General features: G+C 42.9%; 1 protein-coding gene across 14 annotated transcripts in view; it reads right to left on the reverse strand.

The window, feature by feature from the left end:
- Positions 1-26,098, reverse strand: part of ATXN1 (ataxin 1) — a 520,605-nt gene that overhangs the window by 139,406 nt on the left and 355,101 nt on the right. For all 14 annotated transcript variants that reach the window (XR_013830337.1, XM_079935510.1, XM_079935503.1 and 11 more), the window contains one exon: positions 12,332-12,460. The gene's annotated coding sequence lies outside the window, so the exon portion shown is untranslated. The remainder of the gene's footprint in view (positions 1-12,331; positions 12,461-26,098) is intronic.

Consider the following 26,098-nt stretch of genomic DNA (forward strand, 5'->3'; position numbering starts at 1 on the left):
TGCAATAAACGTTGCCTGCAAGGTCTGACTCCCTTAATGTGTTCTGAGCCCTCCGGGCAGACTTCACATAGACACTGCGCATGACCTGAGCGCCTCTGCCCTTCTTTGGAGGCTCACCATCCTCTTTTCTGGTTCCACTGTTTAGAAAGCCATGTCAACCTGGAACCACCTCTCAGTTGTAGTGTTTCTCTTTTCTCCAGTGATCCCCGGGACGCCTCTTTGGAAACCTTCCTGAATGGCCTAGGCTAACAAATGCTTTTAGGCTTTGCCATTAACCGAGTTTTTACATAACGAATTGATGATGTCAACATCCTGCTTAGAATCTTTCAAGGACTCTCTCCTGTCTTCAAGATACAATGCGAACTCCTCCGCAGAGCTTTCTGAAAAGACACTTGGTGATCTGGCCCCTCCCTTGACACTTCTCACCTGCTCCGCTCTAGCGGCTCTGGACTATTTGCACTTTTCCAACATGTCATGTTCTCTCTCCTCTCTGAGCTTGGCACACGCTGTCCATCATGTGACCAACTAAAGCTGGCATTTCCCCCATCCCTTGAATCTGGACTTACGGGGTGACTTGCTTTAGCCACAGGGAAATTAGCAAAGATGCTGCAAGGAGAGGTTAAAAAGCACTTGTGTGCTGGAGTTCATCTTCTCTTGCTGCTCCCGGGAGCCCTGAGATCGCAATACGAAAGCTCAGACTAGCCTCCTGGAGGATGAGAGACCACGTGGGGCAGGGACCAGCAGTCCCTCTCCCAACCAGCCTTACAGCTGGACATACGAGTGAGGCCATCGAGGACCAACCAGTCACAGCCAAGCTGGCTAGCCTAGAATAACCCAGCTGACTCACAGAATCATAAGAAGTAATACATGCTTGTTGTTTTAAAGCCACTGAACGCTGGGGTGGCTTGTTCCATATATATGCCAACTGATACACCCACCTTGTTTCCAGGTTAACACCTGTCGGTCCTTCAGGTCTGGGAATGAAGAGTTCTCTGAGGCCAGAAGATGCCACACTGGTTTCCATCCATGGCATCCTCTGGGTACCACTAAAAGAGCCCTGGCCACAGTGTAAAGGAGTTGCCTATTTTCTCATCTCTTTTCCCACTGACTGGAAGCTCTTTTTAGCTGTGGTGGATGCCTTCCCTAGTGCACACACCTGGTAAATACTTGCTGAAAGAAGACACAGGAATGTATACCTCTATCTTCTGGTTTTCTCTATCTTTAATTTCAAAGAATTAGACCAGGTAACTTTCACTTATCACCACCTAGACATGGTAACCACATCAAAATATTATAGTTTTTCTTTTTTTTAGAGTTCCACTCATATCAATAGCCTTTGGGAATCTCCCTACTCTTTTTACAGATGAGACTATTGTATCTTCCAAACTCACTGTACCTTTCAGTTTGACTAATACGAAAAAATTCACCTAAAATTCCAAGGCCCCTTAGAGTATGCACATGGATAATTCTGACAAATGCTCCTACCTTCACCATCATAATTACTCTACCATATATGTCAAAGAAGAAGACTTTGACAATACATAACTGACTTCGCTGGCGATGCAATGACACTGACAGTTCATGACAATTCCCATTACAGAGGAAACATCTCTACAACAAAGAGACTAGCGAGTAGCAACTGTTCACCTGTTCATTTCAGCAACACATCACGATAGATTTTGTTTTGTGAAATTTATTATCCTAACAGCATTACAGCTGCCACGGTGACTAGGGAGCAATCCCTGGGCTAAAATTTAACTCACATTATCTCATTTAATTCTCTCAACAATCCTGCAGCATAGATATGACCAGCCCTATTTTACAGACGAGGCAAATAAGACTCAGAGAAGGGGGTCAATTTCCCCAAGGACACACAACTAATGAGTGGCAGGTCTAGGATCTGAACCCACAGATGTGTCCAAAAGCCCTTATTTGGACGAATACCTTTAAATCTCATGTTCGCAAATGAAAGTAAGAACTACCTTCCTTCGGAAGACATGGAAATAGAGGCACTGAGAAAGAAAGGAGCTTGCCCATGGTCTCAGAGGGCTGGGAAGGAGAAGAAAACCCAGGCGTCCATCCTTAGCCTGATGCTCCTGTTACTGGACCAAGCCCAAGGAACCCCCACTGTCTCCTTAGCTGTTAACAGTTAGATTCACACCTACCTCTGTGACTGACAACAACAAATTCAACGGGGAGAGATAACAGGTTCTTTCTCTTCTAGATGTGCTTCCAATTACTGTATATCTAGATAGGTTGTGAAAAAAAAAACAGTAGGAAGCATGAAACTCATGAGTCCTAACTGGGCTACGATCTGCTTTACCAGATTTCTTTTAAAAAAGCAACCAACCTAGAGAAGGACTTTAGTCTTCCAACTTTAATGTAATTCACGGTCTGTATCTACTATTCATATCAATATGACAGAACTGATTTCCTTGCCTGTGTACCATGAAGAACAATGAACACTTAGCATTAAATATTGAATTAAGAGTTACATAACGATCCTTTCCAAAAAAAAATCAACTCTGCTTCTCCACCATATCAAAATGTACCTGAGGGCTTCCCTGCTGGCGCAGCGGTTGAGAGTCCGCCTGCCGATGCAGGGGACACGGGTTCGTGCCCCGGTCCGGCAAGATCCCACAGACGGCGGAGCAGCTGGGCCCGTGCGCCATGGCCGCTGAGCCTGCGCGTCCGGAGCCTGTGCTCCGCAACGAGAGAGGCCACAACAGTGAGAGGCTCGCGTACCGCAAGAAAAACAAAAATGAAAACAAAATGTACCTGAGATATTTATCGTTCTAGAAACACACAATGTCTTCCACAGTCTAAACGGTTTCAACGACTTAACGTAATGACCTGTTGGGCACACCACGTGCTTGTCAAACAAAACTGATTTATTTAAGAAACATCTTGGAAACACAGGATGCTCTGAAAGTACAAACAACTCCCTCGGAGTTTCTTTTTTGTCCAAGTATTATTTCTCTTAGTTCCAGTTCCAGATATTCATTATCTATCCTTATTCTAGTTATGAAAGGGGCATTAATATATGCTGAGTATATAAAATGTACTAGATAGGAGTGCACATCGCTGCTTGAGTATACAGAATGTACTAGAAATGCTCGGTTACACCCTAACCGGCTTCCCTGGCCTGAAGACACAGGTACATGCTGTTATCTCAGCTAAGTCTGGTCATTCTGTGGAACAAATACTAAAAGGTCTCTGCAAATACAAAAATTCTTTTAGTAATGAAAGGTACTAATGATATTTTATGTCATTGGTGGGCTTCAAATGTTCTGGGGACGTCCCTTTCACCAGATTCTCTAGCTCCCCAGCACCCTTTTTTTGTGAAAAATGTCCTGACATCTCCATGCCAAGAGAGACAGAGGCACTCCCTAGGAAAAAATGTCAGTCAAAGGCACTGGCTAGGGGCTTCTCTGATGAAACGGCTATGGAGTTAAGTCCCCAAGATATCCACGGTCAGTTGACTGCCCAATTTTAGACTTAATCTAGGCAACGCCAACTAAGTTAGGGGCTTTAAGATAGAAGGCTTCTATGTTCTTTTGGATCCAAATCAGAAGAGGGGGAAAAAGTCATTTAATGCCAAGTCAATTCGACATCAACGGCGGAGGAGAGTAATTAAAGAGGACAAGGCGTGTTCCTTTGCAATGCTGCGAACGCCGATAATCACTAGAGCCCAGTCAGAGAACTCCAGTTACACTCAACTGCTTTCAGGCCACACCTGTCAACAGGAAAAGGAGCCAAGATTGACTGGGGTGTTCCCCTTTATCCTCCTCCCTTAACCTCTGATTCCTCCCAAATATCTACCCATGTCCCCAACTCTGAACACCAGTGCTGATAAGCAACGGGAACATTAACCCAATTCACAAGAAAAACTGATACCATCTAATGTTCTGAGATCACCTAACATCCTGGCCCGGCAGTCTCCACATTCTGCCTGGACTACCCATTAATCAGTCTGTTATTCTCCATGGGATGCTATCTGCACCAGAAAGACCATGTGGTCCACGATCCTTAGTAAGTGACACTCCCATGATACTGGCATACTCTTCCTGGAGGCCTGCCCAGATGAAGGAAATGGAAAATCCTCCTTGAGCAAGGTGACCGCCACCTCCCTTCTGACCCTCTGGAGGCCTCCTTCTTCCACTGCCACTCCTCTTCTTGCCTTTAGGGAAGTGCTAGCCAGCAGGTTGCTAGGACAACGGGCGTCATTGCTGGGGCTCAGAAATAGATCGCCAGCAGAGTGGGCAACCTGGACTGTAAATTCTGATGACAGCAACAAGATACCGATTGGCAGCTAATCTGCTCCACTAAAGGAATGACAGACTAACATTACCCAGCGGACAGCTCTCACCTTGACATACTATCCTTTAATCTGCACTTGTACTTGATGTGGCGGTGACAGAGAAGGGGTAAGAAACTCACTGAAGATACAGGCTGAATGACTATTCTGAATTATGTGAGCTTGTAGATATGCAGGAACCAACTGACATTTATATATTTATTAGTCTCCTGAAAGTGGAGGGAGGGAGGTTTTTCATAGCAGAAGCAGGAGAGCCAGAAACAGGTAGAACAACTGAGGTTGCCAAAGAAAGGGAAGGGAAAAAAATCTGTTTGCACAGGCAATAGCTGTCCCTGTTCTGAACAACTGCATCCTAACCTCATACTCCCTCTTCTTGGAGAACAAGGAAGAAAAGACAAAAGACACTGAGAAACTAGGGCTTGCCATGGTATGAGAAGGGAACAATCCAGTTCTCTTTGTTCTGCAGGGTAAGGTTTACAATGCTTACAGTGGATAGCAACTTGTAGGAGACCCAGACATTAACACTGCCTATCAAAGTCTTGGATTTTAGCCCTGGAGAAATTACAATTTTTCAGTTCTATGCAAGCTGCAAAGACTGCAGGAAAAAAAAAAAATGAAATGAAGAGCAACCTAATGGAAATTTTCAGAAAACAATTTTAGCAAGAGCATTTTCATTTCCAGATATGCAAAACATTGATGTCCCAATGTCTGTAAGGATGGCTGATGTACAGAATGAAAGATGTAGCACAGCCCAGTACCCGTGCAGGGGTCCCAAGCAGCAAATTCTGTTGGCACTGTGGACAAGTCCTAGTGCTAGACAGTCGTGGCCGGAAGGGAGATGCTCACAGGACGTGTGTGATAAAGGTACTGGGAAAGAAGTAAGATTTACAGGTGGAAGAAGCTGGTGAAGAGTCCAAAGAGCATGACAGGAACTTGAGTTTTGGAAACAAAAAGATTCTGAAGGAGGTTGCCGTTTGTATCCCATTAACATTTCCACTTTGGGGGATTCTACTTAAGGAAGTTGTTTCAGAACAGAAGCACAAATAGAAAACTGACATTGGACTTCCCTGGTGGCACAGTGGTTAAGAATCTGCCTGCCAACGCAGGGGACACGGGTTCGAGCCCTGGTCCGGGAAGATCCCACATGCTGTGATGCAACTAAGCCCATGTGCCACAACTACTGAGCCTGTGCTCTAGAGCCCGCGAGCCATAACTACAGAGCCCACATGCCACAACTACTGAAGCCCGCGCACCTAGAGCCCATGCTCCGCAACAAGAGAAGCCACCGCAGCGAGAAGCCCACACACCACTAGGAAGGGTACCCCCTCTCGCCGCAACTAGAGAAAGCCCATGCACAGCAACGAAGACCCAACACAGCCAAAAATAAATAAATTTATTTTTTTTTAAAAAAAGGAAACTGACGTTGAAACACTAAAATCCCCCAACATAGTAAACTTAGCTGTTTGAAACCTATCTCACCTAAAAAGCATTTTATGCTTGTAGAAAATGACTTTTTTGAATCATGTAACATTCTTATTCAGGTGTCTGCAAAAGGTTAACATAATCCTCAGGACATAGAGAAGACGGGTTAATTCTTTCAATCTAAGAGTCCCCCCTCTTGGAATTTATTACATAGTAAGCACTGGAAATTTAATGTGAATATATGTTGAGGAAAGGAGGGGTTAAATGATTTTCTGGTCTTAAAAAAATGATTATTTTACAAAAGTGAAAATGTGGGAAATTAAAAGAATGAAATTATCTGTTTCTCTTTATACATTAGTCCCAAAGAACAATTTATTTGCTGATAGCTATCAGATTTTGTTTTGGCTTTATGACAAAATGTCATTTAGTTCCTATCTGTGCCTTACTTTTTCTCTAAGAAAGCAAAGGAGAAACAACAATCTTTTAGAGGAACAATGAAAATAATTTAAATACTATGATATGATATACTTGGAGAGAAAAGATTTACAGTCATTTCTATACAGTCATATTCATTTATATTTTTTATAACAAAGATGGTAGAGCTGATCGATCTCTGATCTCTGTCTGGAAGAATTTTCCGTGGCTTAAGATTCCCCTTCCAGGGCAGCGCTCCCACCCAGTCATCCTCGCCCTTCCTTCTTTCTGTGTGTACCGCTTCTTCCACAGCAAGTGCTTCAAAGAAACACCACTTGAGAAATACATTTTTAGTTTCGGGTGTGGTTTCTGTCCGAAGTTCAGCTGAAAACACTACATTTTACACGGGTTGGGGAGGCACCGTTTCTTTAAGTGGCCCAAGTTCTTGCTTCAGCTTTTGCCTATAAATATTTATATAAAATGACCCTAAAGAAGGATGGTTCCCATGTCCTCCAAGTCCCCACTCTATGTCCTTGTCAGTGGTCACGGCTCATCATTCCTGATGGAAAGCCATTTCTGGCTCTGAGGTCTCATCTACCCAGATGAAAGCAGTTAAAGAAAAGACTAGGTTGGGGGCTTCCCTGGTGGCACAGTGGTTGAGAGTCTGCCTGCCGATGTAGGGGACGCGGGTTCCTGCCCCAGTCCGGGAAGATCCCACATGCTGCGGAGCGGCTGGGTTCGTGAGCCATGGCCGCTGAGCCTGCGCGTCCGGAGCCTGTGCTCCGCAACGGGAGAGGTCACAGCAGTGAGAGGCCCGCGTACCGCAAAAAAAAAAAAAAAAAAAAAAAAAGGAAAGACTAGGTTTATCATGTCTCCCTCCCTCCCTCGCCTTCTCAATACACACACACACACAGACACACACACAGACACACGGCGTTGAAATCCAGCCTCTGTTTCAAGACCTAATTCAGACGCTCAGCACTCTGTGAAGCCTCCCTTCCCTGAAAGCCCAAATCTGAATAATCTTACTCATCATCCCTTTCGCAGCACCCGACTCTGCCCCTCCCAAAGTGACTGGAGAGAGGAAAATCCCAGCGAGCAGTGAATGCAGACTACCCATCCCTGCATCCCTAACAGACCTGAGCACACCTTGGCACACAGCCACCTTTTCACACATAGGATTCATTGAGTTCGAAACTTAAATAGAACATAAAACCTTTTTACGTAACGGCAACTACTCAGTTAGAAAGCAGTCTGACCAGGCTGTGGACACCTTCTCTTCCCCCACAGGACACGGATATTGTAGAAGGTACAAGAACATTTGTCCTTCCACACCTTCTGAAGGCTCCAAGTATATCCCTTTTTCCCTCCGAGATGCTGAGGGGAGCAGGCTGAGCACGAGGGGAAGACGACACGAGGGGACGGGGGTGCCTGCGACGGGCTGCCCTCTGCCAAGACTCAGCAAGTAGGGCTGACGTCAACTCTCAGAAGTGGCAGCTCATGCAAGGCCCCCCACCCAACTGCAAGGCAGCAATGGCCGGGAATGAGTGACGCCGTCGGTAAGAAGCAACTGGAGGAAGCCTGGGAAAGGGAAAGACATGGGTGAAAGAAAATTCCAGAAGACTCGAGGTTACACAAAGAACACCCAGAGTACCTGCATGAAATATGAGAGCCTCTTTGCCTTTATAACACGCAGGCCCATTGACAGGGCCATTACAAGCCAGAATTAAAAAAAATGAGACTTCCCCCCCCCTCATTTATCGAATAGTAAAATCTCCCCTTTCCTTCTGATCCCCTTATCTACTTAAGTTTTTTTTTTTTTCTATGATAGCACTAGAGATCATAAAAAAATCTGGCATCACAGATGGCAAATCTAAAAGGTACAAATTGACACACAGGGAAATTCCCCAATTGCTCTGATTAGAGTGTGTATGTGTAATTCCCTCACTCTGGAGACTAGAAATTCAGCTCCCATTTTTCAAAGCTTATAAAGACAGCATAATGCTGTCTAAATAGGCACAGAGGTGTTTCTTTGAGTCTTTCCATTTCTTCATAGGAATAATGTAACTCCTGCTCTCAGAGCAGTTACTCTGAAAACGGGTCAATAAACACAGAAAATTCAAGAAACCTTGACCCCTGTGAGCCTCAAAAGCCACATAGGATGATGCCTCCCTAAAAAAGTGTTTGTCAACTTCTCCCTGCACACCAGAGGGACGCTCAGTGGACTCGGTTTGTACCGGTGCACTATTTTTTTTTTTTAATTCCAAAGTGTGTATCAACCAAAAGAAAAGAAAATGAAAATGATGCTATTCAGTAAACGGTGAGTTTCTAGGTAGCCTTGGCACTCCGAGTCCATCTGCCACTTTGAAGACAGATGTCAACATGAACAGTGATCAAGTGATAGGATTATAAGGCAACACTCCAACCCTTCACAGAATGCCAGGGCAGGCCATTCACAAACAACCCATACAGCAAAACACTCAAATGGAAAAGGAGAGGAAACACACACAGTGTAGAATTCAAGCATCAGAAAATCCCCAAACTCTACTGATAGTTCTATAAAACCCTTTTTTAAAAAAAAAAAAAATGGTTTCCTTTCCCACATTGACTTATACACATCATAAACATTTAACATCTACTTCTAAGGAAAATACAATGAACTAGTCTCTCCATGCCTGCCTCTACCTGACCAAACTCCTATGAGATTGAAGCAGCTCTCATCAGAACCATGTTTGTGGTCCTTTTCTGAATGGCTTAGGCCCACACGTGAGAAGCCCGGGCATGTGTTTATTCTGCGCTTAGTCGCTCACCAAATATTTACTGCATGCCCACTACAGGACAAACAGTATTTTAGGTGTCGTGGATTCACCAGGAATAATGATGATGATTATCCCTGCTTTCATGGAGCTTACAGTCTAACTGAGGAGACGGCTGATTAACAAATGCATGTATAATATGTAAGGTGCTTCAAAGAAAAATAAAGTAGGCTAGAGGATGAGAGGGGTGGGGTGGGTGTTATTTCATATAGGCCAGGGAAGGCTGCTTTAAAGAGGCAACATGGAGAAGACCTACTTAAGGAAGCTTAAGAGACGCTTAGGAAAGAATTACAGATCGCTGACTCCTTACCTATATACTAATATTTGAGTACAGAGGTGGACTGTTTTTAAGAAGTTAAATTTCAAAAGTGGTTCATTTTTAATTTTCAAGAAGACCAACGAGTATGGATCCTAAATTTAAGTGACTAAAACTCTATTCTCAGAAAGCACTCAAACACCTTTCCACTGTCACATGGTCCCTGGGAGGGTCCTCTGTAAAGGGTAACGGGATGGTGACAGACATAATAATTCTTTTTTTGTTTTTTTAACCACAAGACTGTGCTCAATGTTTCAAAAGCACTTGTAAACTGAAGTTGTACCAAATCACTGACGCTTAGAAGACAAACGAGAAAACGAAGGTCCAGTCGGCCTCATCTAGGCTGATACTTGAAGCAATGTTAGACACCCAGAATGACCAGAGCTCACTAAACTCAACTTTCTCATGTTACTCAGGATAAAATGGGTCCCCAGGGCTTTAGGGGGCCCCAGGTTATACAGGCAACTGCAGCATCATGGGTAAAACCCAGGTCTCCCGACTCCTAGGTCAGTCTTCTTGCCACTCCTCTCTGCATAAGATACCGCACCTCACAGCCAATCTGAGACACTTTCAGGACCAAAGTCCATCTGCTAGAAAGATGGTGGCAGATTTGAAAGGTGGTTAATGGGGCAAACAGAGGAGAACTACACGGGTAGCGAGTCTAGGGCACAGTGTGCAAGGGCTGCTGAGGATGGACACCACTAATTCCAACGGCTGCCACGACTATTACTCAAATGTTCTTCTACCCACTATCATACCCCATCTACGTGTAAGCACACATCCTTTGAAAATCTCCTGCCTTCCCGATTAAAATGGCACAGCTTTGGGGTACCCAGGACACCAAAGTAAGAGGAGACTGTGAATTCAGTGTTGTAAAAATGCACCAAGATTACAAAAGGTTACTAATTTCAAAAGTTACTGAGAAAACTGGAACCTCCCCCACCTCCCCAAGTGAATGCAATTTGGAAGAAAAAGTTTCTAGGAGTTCAAAAGAATCTAGCATTTTCTTCCTCTCTCTCAACCCACTCCATTTAAAGAAAGATTTTTAAATGACTCCAAGTTGGCCATGTGGCATCTTAAGGTTTACACCTTGGAACGTCTTTAAAACCTCACTTCATGTTTGAGATCTGACGGTTATCACATAGGCAGTTCAAAGCTATGGTTTAAAGAAAAAAAAAAAACACACCAAATTCGAAACAAAAGCTATCTTGATTATAGTAACTGCAGTGTTCTTTTAAATGTAACCTGAAACCTAAAGCACTTTTCCATGACACTTGTTTCCTAGGATAAAAATGCTTTAAAAAACATTACCAGAAGTGCACTCTACCAGCTGCCTGACTGGGAAAATACTTTCAAGAAAAGCACACTGCTACTGTAGCACCCAGATCCAACAGGACCCACAAATTATTCCTCAAGAGTGGTAGCAACCTTTAGAATATGAGATGTTTTCTAGTAAGATTAAAGTGTGTTGCAAGAGGCTCTGCTCCTTCTGGGGAGCCCACACCAAGATGGCGACATCAGTAAACAAGCAGCATAGAGCAATATACAGACTCATAAACCAACACTTCATGGGGGTCAGTGACTTGCCCAAGGTTGCAGACTTACTTGACCATAGGACCAGGAATAGAATTTAGGTCAGTAATTCCAGGAGCTGTATACTTTCTACCAGAGCCAATGTGATCATATGTACAAAATGAAAGCACATGAAAAAACCAGCATCTTCCACATCCATTTACTCTGAGGCACTGGGAGATTCTGAGTTCAATAAGCTTATTTTAATATGACTATTTAACCCTCAGGAAGTATGGAGAAATATGCGTATTTAATACAAATTTTTAGAAAACCAAGAAATAAAAGCTCAGTGGAAATCTTTCTTTTCGATGCTTTTCCCCTGATATATGCCCTCATATTATTGCATTTTGCTCATTCAAAATAGCTCACATAACTGAAACATATGGTAGTATATGCCTGGAAAAGTTTCTTGACCAAATTATTAAGAAGCTGAAAACTTAATATAAAGTTATTTATATATATATACACACACATATACATACACATATGTATATTATATATAAACATATATTTGCATATATAATACATATACACACAATATATATTGTGTCTATATATATATTATATATTTAAAATATACATTTACACACACACACACAAAAAAACCAAGTCGAAGTTGGCTCTTCATTTTCTAAAATTTCAAGGTAATATGTTCATAGGCCAGCCTGGGTTTCCTGTAGTTTTACTCTTTCCTGGTCAAAACTCTTCTAAACTTTTTTTCTTTTATGACACAGTCTAGCAATGAGGTAAAACCTCCAGAAAGCAGCAGAGCTGGGCAGACCCGTAAGTTTTGTGCTGGACGAGCTTCTCGAAGCCTATAGCGTGCCTTCCCTTCAATTACTGGATCCTAAACCTCCTCATGAAAGGTGACCAGCAGCTGACACACAAAAACTACTAATCTCAAAATCCCAACCCAGTAGCCTGATAAAAAGCAATAAATCAGCGAACTTTAAGCAAGAGAAGCACCGAACAGCTGACTGTACTCGCATACCTCAGATTTTTGAAAGCCAGAAAAACATTTCATTCCAATCAAAAACGTCACATAAATAAAATAATTGCAGGGTGCAAATCCTGGTTGGGAAACCTTAGCCTGGAAGAGTTTACCTCCTACCCACAACCTAAAAGAACTGCCAGAGCCCAGTTTAAAGAGGCTGCTCTGAACCTGATACTATTAACCGCACCAGGAGAAAGGGCGTGACCGCACCAGGAGAAAAGGGCGTTCCTACACTGAAAGAGTCACTGTCTCCACACTTGATCCATAAGAAGATAATGAGCAGTGCCCCACAGAAGCTGAGAGAAAGTCAAGTTCATGGTAAACAAAAACAGAACCTCTCCCCTTAAAAAAAAACGAAATTAACTGGAGGATCACCTAGAGCTAATGCTAATACCACTTCAGCACCCTGGCTCCTGCATCCCATGATTCACAAATCGTTACAAGGCAAGTCGCTGCAGAAGCGAATCTTGTTAACTTACAACATTCACTGTGCACGGTTCACAGGTAGCCCCAACCTGTCCTTCACCATGGAGACTTCCCAGAAGAAGCTGGAGCGCTCCTGGGCCCAGGCGTGTTCTTTCTTCCTTTCACAGGGAAGGGAGAAGTACCTAGCATAGGAACAGAACAAAAGAAAAAGAGAAAGGTGAATACATCGTCAAATCCCCCGTTGTCTCAACAAACGAAGTTCACGATCAATTAGACTGATGGATAATTCACCAAAGACCATTCTCCAGTATGCTTTGCTTAAAAAGGAAATGCAGTATTTTTGCTCTTGTCCCAGGAGACAGCACAGTGCGGCCAAGCCTCTCCCCCACCCCCATCCCCACCCCAAGTTGAAGCCAATTCTGGGAGACTTCAGATGGCAACCCAGCTGAGATGCACACTTGCAACACAGCCTCAAAATAAGCTACTTGAGTTTGCTCTCTTGCAAGGAGGAGGGAGCTAGAGCGATCACCTTCTGCCATTTTCATACCTCACTGGGTGGCTGGGAAGACCAGTAAGCTCACTCTGGCGAAGCACTCACAGTTCCCGAGAAGAAAGGCGCCACGTAAACACAAAGGATTATTAGCAGTCAGAAGCCTGTTACTGAGCTTGGAGCCAGAATATAAAAGCCAGCTTTGGCAAGGCACCCATATCAACCATCCCCGGGGCACCCAAACGTCCAAATGTTTCTTCTTTCACCGGGGGGTCAAGGGAAGCAGAGGACTGGAAACAGAGGCATCTAGAATCTCAGGGAGAAGAAAAGTAAAGGCCTGGATCAGGAAGTGAACAGGAAAAGGAGATGAAAACTGGTGAGAGAGGCATGTGCAGGAACATGATGATTTGGTCCACACCCCTCCCTCGGACTGCTGTTCTGCAGTGTTGAGTGCACTGGACATTTGCAGGGCTGTGAAATTTTCCACTTGGCCATTTGCCATTTCCACCCACCGAAGTGGCACACTGAGGTCCTGTTGGAAAAGGACTGGGTGATTTTTGTGTGTGTGTTGCTTTTAAAGCAAAGACCTATTCACATCCTGATTAAGTTTACTCTCAATATCTCATTAATAATTTGCACACCTGGATTTCTTGATTTTTTTTTTCCCCCTCCTGTAAGACAGGGCCAGGAAAAACTTTTCCTGGGCCAATATTATCAAGGTGTTTGGACTTGTGTACTTTTGAGGAGCATGCCTGAGGTATGGAAGCTTACCGGAGTGGCTTCGGGGATGACAAGAAACAGAATTTAAATGCTACTCTGGAATCTTGTTTGCTTCCCAAATAAATCATCCACAAGTACCAGTCATGTTTTTCTTTCAAAGTCATAAGCGTACATTGAACAAAAATGGGAATCCCAGAATTAGCACTGTGGGTATAGGAATATTTTCGATGGAAAAATGTGATCTCTTATCTCAAAAACAGGCAAGAATGAATAATATCAAATCTTAGATTTGGAACTGGCAAAAAACTGACAAGTAGACCTCAAAATAAAGAATTTTTTAAAATGCAGAGAAAAAATTAGGACGAAAGGGAGAAAGGTGTCTGCTATTAATACAATTAACCATGACTTTTATACTGAATTCAGTTTATAAAGTGTTTTTTAATCGAGGTATAACTGACATAAAACATATTAGTTTCAAGTGTACAAACTGCTTTCTTATTCATTCATTCACTGCACACATTTTTACTTGGTGCTTACTATATCCACCAGGTTCTATGTTCATAATGGTGAACAAAACAGACAGAGGACTATGCCTTTAAGAAGCTCATTGCTGCAAGAGGAACAGATATTAAAGAATCAGAGTATACTATTTTTAATATTTGCATGAAATTCGAAAAGCAGATAGGCATTAAGAAGGACAAATAAACACTGTGATCTGCAATCACCCCATCATGGGGTAACGTCACTTAGAAGAAAGGTCTTTCTTACAAAAGTAACACTTCAACAGGGAAGTGAACGATGAGCGAGAGTTAACCAGTCATCAAGTTTCCGGGCAGAGGAAACAGCCTCTGCATTATATAAGTGCGCTGACTAGACCTGTACAATTAACTTCTGTTATTTCATCTTTTTCCCCTGACTTTTTTTTTTCAATTGGGTCCTCTTGATCAAGAAATGAACGACAGAACTGTTCTCCATACCTTGAAATAAGAAATGATTCTTCTTTCCAACTACTGGGCCATCAGAGCAACAAACTAGTAATTTCTGCTAGAGGAACATTATTCAGTGCAGGCATGACACTTGATGTGACAGAAAAGGAAGACTCTAGCTTCCTAATTCATCAAAAATAACCCCATCATCACAATGAAATAAAACGAAGCTTCCTCTTAAAACCCTCCCCTAAAAGGGCTAAAGACAGATCATATTACACGTAAACTTCTAAAAACAAAAAACAAACAAAAAACCACCTCTTAGTACCTTCTATTAGGTTCCAAATTCGCTGGCTTCCTCTTGACTATTAGGATGTTTTTATTATTTCTCTCCTGGACCGAAATGGTATTTTTCCTCACTTTCTAGAGTGTCCTGTGCACCTTCGCTTTTGTTTCTTGGTTTGGTATCTATTTACCCAGGTATGCAGCAAGGTGCACAGAAATAAAAAGCGACGGAAATGTTGTGTTCATCTGAACTGTCTTCTTGTTCCCTACCATCCCAGAGCTGGTGCAACTTAATGTTTCCACTAAGGAAAACCAGGAATTTGCTTTCTTCATCCTACAAAACGAAGGCATCCTCAGACAGGCTCATTCATGTTCTCCTGTGAATGGAGTAAGTTTGAAAGTCTGTTTGCAATGAATATGCCAAACGTCTATTTGAGCCTGTTTACATTTAAGACACCGGATAAAATGCAGTATCTCCTACGTATCTGGTTCCTCATATAACTACCAAAATATTAATAATCCTCCAAGTTCAAAGTCGTGAAATCCAAACCCTCACTTTGACTTAGGAGTCCTGACAAGCTTTAGCAAACTCAGGAAGAAAGAGCAAGAAGAAAAACTTTCTGAAGCCGAGTGGTCCAAAACCCTGCCATGAGACCTGGGAAATTATGCCAGGCTGACAGCTGCATCCTCCGTCCAGAGATGAAAGCGACACAACGCCAATTTCTCCTTCCCCTGACTGCCCACAGCACTTACAGCCTTTAGCGAGCATTCTGACCCGAGGTTCTTTTCAATTCAGCACTGTTAAATAAATCCAGTGAAGTATAAAAAGACAATGTAGGCCTTGAAAGGCTCCAAAAGTTTACAAGCTCCTTGATGAGAGAAACCTTGCCATGCCCTTCTTTTGCAGCCTCCTGGTAGTGCTGAGTAGAAGAGCCTGCACTTAAATTAAATGATCCATATCGCAAACCAGTTCTACGACTTAACCTTTATGCCAAAGGAAGCACTACTCTACGGCTATAATTTAAGCCCTTCTCACTTTTCTGCCCTCCAGGGACTTGGAGGTCCTACATGCCTATCGTCCGAGTGAAAGTCCTGCATGAACTCAAGAACGATTAAGTTATAACTTGCCCTTCTCTCTCCTGTTCTTCCAATCCATTATATTTTTGGTCACTAATGGCTTTTGAGCAGTTGCCATCTCCTTTCAAGATTTACAACCCCTCCCCCCCCACCACCAGGAGACTTTATCCTCGATCCTCCTAGCTTTTCAAAAGCCACCATTAAGGAAACCCTCGTGGTCCATGGAGGAGAGATGCGGATGCTCTGAGGCAGTGGCTCTCAAACCTGAACCGTCATCAAAAACACCTGGAGGTCTTGTGAAACCATGTTGCTGGCTCCCACCCGCAGAATTTCTGATCTAGGAGGTCTGAGGCAAGGCCAAAGAACTTGCACTTTTAACAGGTTCCCAGGTGATGCTGAGGCTTCTGGTCCAGGAACCACACTTTGGGAACCACTGCTCTAAGTGTAAAGTCTTTCTGTCAATTACATGGCCAGACAGAGTATATTTAATCACTTTAAGATGGGTACATTAGAATAAACAGGTATCATTCCTTCCAAAGAAGTGACAAATGACCAAACAACCCAAAAAGCCCACACCACTTTATAATCTGTGAAAACTCTTTGGGGCTCTTAGTCTGTCTCCTACTGGCTCCAAGTCCTGTTGGGGTCAATTCTGCCCTCTGTCTCTCCTACAATCTTTTCACCCCCTCTACCAGAAACTTCTTTGCAGCCTAAAACGTAATCATTGCTACCCCTGAAAGATCTTCCCCAGACCCTAATACATTCCCAAATGGCTGTCACCGCTCCCCTGTTCACCATAAAACATGTTAAAGTGTAGTATAAATTCAACACTGTATTTCATCAGGTACCTCTTAAAACCCTTAGAGTTCGATTTCAACACTTTTTTTTTAAGTAAACTTCCTTCTCTTTTAAAGGCCAGGAATGGCTCCCTGTCTTCTAAATGTAGTGGCCTTTTCCTAACTGACTCTCCTAGAATACTTGATAAGGTAGTTCCTTAAATTTTCTTTTTATTTAGTGAACTAGCATTTTTGCCTGGACAGCATCTTTCTGGAATGACCTCTCCCCCCATTTTCTTTGTTATTTGGGCTGGGTTGACCTCATGCCTTGGGCCCAAAGACGGGCATATGCAAACTATTATATATAGGATGGATAAACAACAAGGTCCTACTGTACAGCACAGGGAACTATATTCAATATCGTGTGATAAACCGTAATGGAAAAGAATATAAAAAGAGCATGTATGTATAACTGAGTAACTTTGCCGTACAGCAGAAATCAACACAGCATAATGAATCAATTATACTTCAATAAAATTTTAAAAATAAATAAAGATGGGCATATGATCTAGGCTTGGAGAATCAGAATACATATCCCTCTTGCCATGATGACAGGATGTAGGGATGGGCATGTAACCAAAGCCACACCCATCAAAGGTCTCTCTCAGACTGGCTGGAACTAAGAGGAATGAGATGCCCTCTCCATGGAAACATGGTCTCCTCAGAGCTAATTTTACCACCTTGTGAGGAAAGCCCACATGAGGGTGAAGTTCTGCAGCAGGGGATGAGGCTGAAAGACAGAACGTCTGAGTCCTGATGACAGTGAGGTCCCTTGGATGCAGCCATGCCAAAAGTTACATTCATTCCTGTATCTTTTAGTTACATGGTGATAGACAAAATTCTAAAGTGGCTCCCAAGATTCCCTGTCCCCTGGTGCCCACACACCCTCTCCTAGTTATTCAATCAAACACAATCTGGGTGCTGCTGCTGCTGTGAAAGATTTTGCAGATAAAATTAACATCCCAAATCAATTGACCTTAAAACAGAAAGCCCAGCCTTGGTGGGCCTGACCTAATAAGGCGAGCCCTTCCAGGACAAGCTCTTCCAGGAATGAGATTCAAAACATGAAAGAACACATTTGGGGGTGGGAGGGGGGCATGGCTCTCACCAGGAGCTAAGAGTGGTGCCCATCCCATAGCCAGCAAAAGAATAAGGGCCTCAGTCCTACAACCACAAGGAAGTAAATTCTGCCAATAACCACAGGAGCTTGAAAAAGGACGGCAAGCCCCAGATGAGAATGCAGCCCAGCTAACACCTTGCTTTCAGCCTTAGGAAACCCTGAGTGGAGAATCCAGCTCAGCCACGGCTAGACTTCTGACCTACAGAAATGGTGGTTTTAAATCACTATGTTTATGATAATCTGTTCTGCAGCAATAGAAAACTAATACATAGGTGATACAATAAATTCTTTTTTTTGTTTGTTTAAGTCACTCTGAGTTTTACTTGTCTCTTGCAACCAAAATGTCCCAGTACTACTCTTGATTTCTGAAACAGTACTATTCTGATGTTCCTAACATCACTGACTGCTGTTCCTCTTGCTTGGGTTTTGTCCCTTCCTGTTATTCCTTCTAACCCTAGGCTATGTACTCTCCAAGGTGACGTTCTCGACTCTCTTCTCCTTCTATAATAATTGCCTTGTACTGCATATGACTCTTAAATCTGTATCCTGGCTTCTCCCCCAGTAAGCTGCTGGATATATGCAGTATAAATAAATTATGTCTGTTTCAAAAGTTCTATTTTTTTCCGCCAAACCAGTCCTCCTTTTATTTCTGATTCATGCTAATGGCACAGTTGTCTTCTCCTCTTTTCTCCCAGAGTCTACCAGTTGTCAAGTCCCATTAAGCATGCACTCTACGCCCACGCTGCCATGCTGGCTCAGACTCTGTCCTCTCACGGCAGCCTGATAATGGTCTTCTTGCCTTCAATACTCTCCCTGCAAACCTCTGAGCCATCCCTGTCGGATCCTAAAGTAGATTATACAACTCCTCCATGCTGCACCTTCACGGGTTCCTCCAGCTTGCTGAAAGTCTCCTAAAATCTGATGTTTAAGACCTTTACCATCTACCCCCAACATGCTTTTCCAACTTCATTTCCCACTTCTCCCCTTATGCGTGTTGTACCAGCCAAATTGAGGTCATCTCTTCATCTCCAAGAGCTCACATTTCTACTCTCTATGTAAAAATTCAAGCTGTGCCTACTAGGACCAGCTCAAGTCCTACCTTTTCCAATCACTCTTTCCTTCATCTTCCTGTGCTACAACTTTCTCAATCAGAAGTACTTTTTTTTTTTCTTGGATGTGAACTCCTATGGTTTTTATTCCTTTTCCCAAGGATACTAATCATTTTATTCCTTATCCTCAAACAGGCACCATTTCTCCAGACTGTAGTGAACTCTGCAAAGGCAGGGTCTGTGTCTGTCTTCTCTTTGTAAGTGCCACAGTGCTTCTGCAAAGGGTAACCCTTTGACGAATACTTGTTGATTACCTGACCAAGAAGGTGGTATTTTCCTTTCTTCCCTCTGACGTGTCCTCAAGTCTCCTTACTCTGTGAGCTCCTTGCTGGTGGCTTGGAGAAAAATCATGACATGAGCCAATATGGAAACTGCTCAGTCAACTGACGAAATGCTCTATAAGGGCCTTTTTTTTTTTTTTTTTTTTTTTTTTCCAACTCAGGCCCAAAGCTGACTCTTGGTATTTTCTTTCTGAGGGAGAAAAGAGCAGCCAAGGTTGCTGCCAACTGTAGAGTCCAGAAAAGCCTCCTGTGGATCAGCTCAGCCCAGCAGGTCCAGAGCCTCTGTCTCCACCCTGCTCACAAGGGAGTATCCATGGCAATGGGGGGGGGGGGCGCCAAAACTCCCCTTTCCCAGGAACGGCAACACAGTAAGACTTCAAGAGGAGCTAGAGGGAGCTGACCAGTGGGAGGAAGCCCAAACCTAGGGTATTCTGAAGAATATGACTTGTTCATCACATCACGCCATCCCTCTTCAATCAACAAATCAGTAAGCTGTGCGATGTATCCATTGTAAAATCTTATTCCGAACTGGCAGTCCCTGAATGTCTAGCACGCACTTGGGACATTTCCTATTGATGTTCACTGGTTTGTGCTTAGGTGATGAAAACTAAAAGGAGCATCTGCCGAAAGAACATATCATCAGACATAAACATGCTAGAAAAAAATCCTATGATGAGACGTTAAAATAAAAATTAATTCATGTTGATCCATGCCACTGTTTCCTAGGATCAGCGCAGCTTATCACAAAAGGTAAGGCTTTATCCACACACATATAGACGCGGCAGGTGTCTGTATGCGTATGCTGGTTATATCTCCTTACTGCTATAAAGCAAAGTTTGCTAAGAAACACAATTATGCACCCAGAGAAAAGTATGTCTGCATATCGAGAAGAAAAGGGAAAAAATAAACAAGATCTACCTAATCTGCACTGAACAGCCATAGAATGACGTCTCCAGGAAATTAGGATTTTAAAGACCAAGATGGCTTGTGCTCCTAATTGACAATTTCTCCCTGGCCCTGTTTAATACTCTGCTCCCAAAGGGGGTTGCTAAAGCCCAAGAGAAGGCACTGTGGCTCAGGAGACAGAACCATCTGGATCAAGAAGCTTAGAGACCACACTGCGGCTCTCCATCCCCTGGGTTACAAGTCCCTTTCAGGCTGCCAGGAGCCATCACACACCTTCTCCTGGGAGGAGAGTTTTATTCATGCCTGCTGGAGAACGTCAGTGATTAGTCCGGGTGTTGCAGAAGCGCCTGGTAAAAATGGGGACGGTGGGGACTGAGCCTGTGCTCCATGCCTTGATCGCTTATAAAGCGTTTATAAATCACGAGCTGTTATGGTTCCTGAGTAGCCTCTGCGAGGAATCCCCTGGCTTTACATTTCATTCTGTGTCTACTCTACTTTTCTCTCCTTTTTATAACAAAATTAGTAAAAATCCTCAGAAAAAAATTTGAATATGTGCCTCTCATTCTCTTCTTGCCATAATATTAGGAGTTGTATGATAGTATCCTCAAGTATTCTTTTGGGCCTGACTTCACAAAATACCAAATGGTAAGTCAAAGTATTATAAAATGACAAGACAGAATCCCCATATACTCTCCAGCCCAATGCTTTTGGACAGATACAGAATTCACCAAAGGTATTAAAAGCAGAACTTTGGAAGCATCCTATCAAAGCCATGACTTCCTTTTTACTTAATGAAACGTTTCTACGTAAAAGCATGGCTTCAACCAGGACCTTCAGCCATGCCTTAAAAGTTATAGTATTGGGCTTCCCTGGTGGTGCAGTGGTTGAGAGTCCGCCTGCCGATGCAGGGGACATGGGTTCGTTCCCTGGTCCGGGAAGATCCCACATGCCACGGCGGCTGAGCCTGCGCGTCCGCAACGGGAGAGGCCACAACAGTGAGAGAGGCCCGCGTACCACCAAAAAAAAAAAAAAAAAAGTTATAGTATCGTTACGTGATTAAAGGCTATTCAAAGATCTTTTGAAAAACAGAATTATTTCCCCAAATTCAAAATCAGCAACAGTTTAACTATCCAATGTTGCATAATGTTTGGATCAACAGGATTGCCATAATTACATTAAATCAACCTCATTTGTCTTCTTTCTGTACGTTTTATTAAATTGAAAGCCAAAAATATAATGACTCTGTATTTTATCCTTTTTTTCATACTATTCCAGGTCGCTGCCTCCTTGTTTAAATATCACAACTTTCTGATGCAATCAGAACAAAAGCATTAGAAGACAAAGGCACTATTTAAAACTTCTCTTTTGGAGGAGGCTTAACAAAACTATTCTCGCTTAAAACTGAGATTTCAATGGTCTCAGCTGCGAAGACCAAGGAACAGAAATGCCACTTGGCATTAAATCTAGGGATTACCTGTTGAAACACCAAAGGCAGGTAGACTTTGATGTGGGTTACTTGGTGCCAGGAAAGTACCGAGAAATACAATTATTCTTCTTTTATGAACACGGAGTTGAAGATTTGATACTGTATTTGGAGCAAAGATTTGTTGCGTGGAGGGTGTGGGTAGCACCAGGGAGGGAGGCTGGGAGCAGGCACACGCACACATACCTACTTGAACCACATACAAGTAATGCTGTATAACAAAGTACCTCCTATTCCGTAACAGGGAAGAAACTCTGTATATTCTATTACAAGTTAATCGCCACCAAAGGAATGTTGCCTATAAGCTTCAGTTACACATAATGGCCCATTCCTGGGAACCCTGCCTCCCAGGTAATGAGCATTAAGCTAAAGTACCTTTGTTTAGCTACAGGAAACATCCTCACCACACCCGCCTGTGAAAGACTGCAGGAAGGGGGCTTCCCTCATGGCGCCGTGGTTGAGACTCTGCCTGCTAATGCAGGGGACATGGGTTCGAGCCCCGGTCCGGGAAGATCCCACATGCCGCGGAGCAGCTAGGCCCGTGAGCCACAACTACTGAGCCTGCGCATCTGGAGCCTGTGCTCCGCAACAAGAGAGGCCGGGATAGTGAGAGGCCCGCGCACCGCGATAAAGAGTGGCGCCTGCTTGCCACAGCTGGAGAAAGCCCTCGCACAGAAACGAAGACCCAACACAGCAAAAATAAATAAATTAAACCACATTAGAGAATGACTGAAAACACTTTTAAAAAAAAAAGAGGAAAGACTGCAGGAAGGAAGAAATTAACACATCGGGAGACTGACCCGAACCAGGAAATGTTTGACTTCACTCCCTCCCCTTTTAGTAGAAAAGAAGCCTGCATTGTAACTCAGGCAAGATGGTTCTTTGGGACACCATCCACCATCTTCCTGGTCTGCAGGCTCTCTGAATAAGGTTGCTATTCCTGGCCTCAACAACTTGTCTCTCAATTTATTGGCCTGTCCTGCAGCAAGCGAAGGAGCTTGGACTCAGTAACAATGCCACTTGCGACAATGTTTTAAGGTCAAATAAAGGGCAATATCAACTAGCACAGGACCCCAGCAAGATACATCCAGAGTTGGCCTGCAGAGTCCTGAAACTCAATTAAAATACCTGATCACATTTCATTAAAAATCACACGAAAATTCCTTACATAATGAGGATCTTAAAAGTTTCCTACATCACTTTAAAAATAAACTTAAAACTCTTCAGAATTAGCAACACCTGTTTGTCACATGCCTCTGGAACCCACATGGTAGGGAATGGCGCACCCCCATTCCTACTTGAAGAAGGAGTAACAACAGACTTTCTCCCCACCATCTTCATCTTCCAGGTTTAGGGGGTTTATCCTAATATCATGGCTCAGGGGATTCTCACACTTAGAACTCCTCCCATATCAAAAGAGGAGAAAAATCTCACTCCTTAATTGTTTTGTCGAATAAGCTCTCCAAAGTTCATTTTTGTTACCTTTTTCAGGCAAAATAAGAGGCCTTTTACAAAAATTCTATTGCTAAAACAATGGAATTCTCCTGGGAATGATTTCGTTATGGAAATGAAGTGACAGCTTCTTTTATCTAGCCAGGCAGAAAGTCTGCATTTATAAAAGGCATTCAGAGCACTCAAGTGCTGTGCGTGGGAGGACAGAAAACGCTATTTTTAATTCAGATCTCAGCATTCCTCCCATACAGGTCTTTCAGTATAATCATACTAATACTGATCTAAAAGGAAAAAAAGATTCCCAATTTCTGCTGACCCCAGCAGAAAAAGAGGGGGTGGGAAGAAAGAAATTAAGAGAATGTTGAATACAGCTTCCTTCCACTTTAAGACCACTGCCGGCTCAGAGATCAACCTCCAAGGCTATCAGAGCTGACTATTATCCAGAATGAAAGGGACTTAAGCTCTGTAACAGCCTTACATCTTTCTCATACAAATTTACATTTTCCTACCTGTGACTTTCACTGTACTGAGCTTGCAGGAGCCACCTGGGCCTGCCAGGAGACGCTATGCGGCTTCTCTCATCTGTCCCCAAGAGTTTACATTCTGTGGTGATGCTATGACGGATGAGTCCATTGAAACCCAATTTCAAATTTTAGCAACTGGAAGCCCTCTTGGGTAAAGCGGGAGGCACCTGAGCTGCTGCGTGGGCAGATGCAGAACTTTCCAGCTCAGGTGTGGAATCTGCAGAGGGACCTTTTACATGGCTGCCATGTTCCCCTGGCTCTGCTGGGGAACCAAAGCCTGAGGAGGAGTGATGAATGCGGTGCTGGTAAGAAGTGAAGACCAGTGTAGATGACTCTCTGCAGAAGCTGACATTGGAGGAGAAAAAGTAGAGGGTGAGAGTGGAATCACAAAGGCTAAATGATAGAACAAGATCCTTTAGTAATGTCTAAGGGGTTGGTTTAAGACCAAAAGTGAAGAACAGATGGGGACAGAGAGTTTCTAATCGAGGTAAAATTCACATAACATAAAATTCACCATTTAAATCATTTTTAAAGTGTACAATTCAGTGGTTTTGATCACATGCACAATGTTGTACAACCGTCACCATTACCTAATTCCAGAAGATTTTCATCATCCCCCAAAGAAACCCCATACACATCAGTCACTCCCCATTCCCTCCTCCTTCCAGCCCCTGGCAACCACTGGTCTGCTTTCTGTGTCTATAGATTTGCCTATTCTAGATGTTGCATCTAAACGGAATCATACAATACACGGCCTTTTGTGTCTGGCTCCTTTCACTGAGCATAGCATTTTCAGGATCAGTACTTCATTCTTTTGTCTGAACACTGGCTGCATTGCACGTATATACCATAGTTTGTTTATCCGTTCATCAGTTGATGGACATTTGGTTTGTTTCCACTTTCTGGCCATCATGAAGAATGCTGCTATGAACATTCTTGTAGATGTTTTTGTTTGAATGACTGTTTTCAGTTCTCTTGGGTATATACCTAGGAGTGGAATTGCTGGGTCATGGTAATTCTGTGTTTAACCTTTTGAGGAAATGCCAAACTCTTTTCCACAGTGGCTACACAATTTTAAAGCAATTTATGAGGGTTCCAATTTCTCCATATCCTTGCCAATATGTTATCTTCCTAACTTTTTATTATGGCCACCCTGATGGACATAATGTGGTATCTCACTGTGGTTTTGATTTGCATTTCCTTAACCACTAAAGACGCTGAGCATTTTTTCAACGTGCTTATTGATCATTGGTACATCTTTTTTGGAGAAGTGTCTATTCAAGTCCTTTGTCCATTTAAAAATTGAGTTGTCTTTTGGCTGTGCAGTTCTACGAGGTCTACATATTCCAGAAACTAGACTCTTTATCAGATACATGATTTGCAAATATTTTCTCCCATTTGTGGGTGGTCTTTTGACTTTCTTGACAGTGCCCTTTGATTCACAAGTTTTTTTTTTAATTTTGATGAAGCCCAATTTACTTTCTTATGTTACTTGTGCTTTTAGCATCATATCTAAGAATCCATTGTCAAATCCAATGTCATGAAGATCTATTCCTACGTTTTATTCTAACAGTTATATAGTTTAAATGGATTAACAACCTAAATGTTAGAGCTAATTTTTTGCATATGGTGTGAAGGGTCTAACTTCATTCTTTTGTATGTGTCCCATGTGTCTTTTCCAGCTGTCCCAGCACCACTTGTTGAATAGAGGTCACAGAGATTTGAATATGGAGTGATTTTAGTTCATTCTTTTTTAAAAAGTTTTTTTTCTTCCAAAAATATATATCATTTTGCAAATTTACTTAACTGACTTTTGGTTACAGTGAACACAAGTGAATAACCTTGTTTTCCTCATCCCACATTTTGAGAATGTAGCAAGTCTTCAAGAACCTTGACTCACCAGGGCCATAATCCTGAGCTTTAGGGGTAGTCAACAAGCTCTTGGTGGTGCTTTTGCAAGGACTAATTTCCAAAAGCAACAAGTAGCTTGAAATTGCTGGGATTTCCATTATTTTCATTCCATTTGTTGCCATGTTTCTTCTGCTCTAGTGAGCTGCTGCTGTCCTCAGCTTTCTAGAGACCTCTGTTCTTGTTCCCACCCCAATACCTGCTTATTAATATTGGCTCTTTGCAGAGAATTTAGTAATCTAACTCACAGTAAGTCAGGTATAATATTCTTCTAGCATGATGTTTAAGTCCTTGTTTTAAGCAAAAAGAAAGAATAAAGTACAGGTTGTAGAATTCTAGGTATCATCCAGTCAGCCAGCAGAAGAACTGGAGACTTTCAAATCCCTCTAAATCATCATTTCTCAAACTTGGCTGCACATCGCGATCACCTGGGAAGCTCTAAAAATACTGCTGCCTGGGATCCACCAGCAGAGCTCCTCACTTCATTGGTCTGGGGTGCAGCCCAGGCAACAGGATTCTGATATGCAGGCGAGGCGGGGAGCCAGCGCCCTGCAGTCAGGCATCTGAGGTCGCTACTTACTCCTCCAGGTCTCAAAAGTCAGCTCCTTCCTGCCACTGCTCGCAGGCAGTTAGGAATGTACACTCATCCATTTTTTTTTTTTTTAAGTTTTACAATTTCAGATTAAAACTAACAAAAACAGTT

This window comes from Stenella coeruleoalba, assembly GCF_951394435.1.
Source record: "Stenella coeruleoalba genome assembly, chromosome: 10".
Lineage (NCBI taxonomy): Eukaryota > Metazoa > Chordata > Mammalia > Artiodactyla > Delphinidae > Stenella > Stenella coeruleoalba.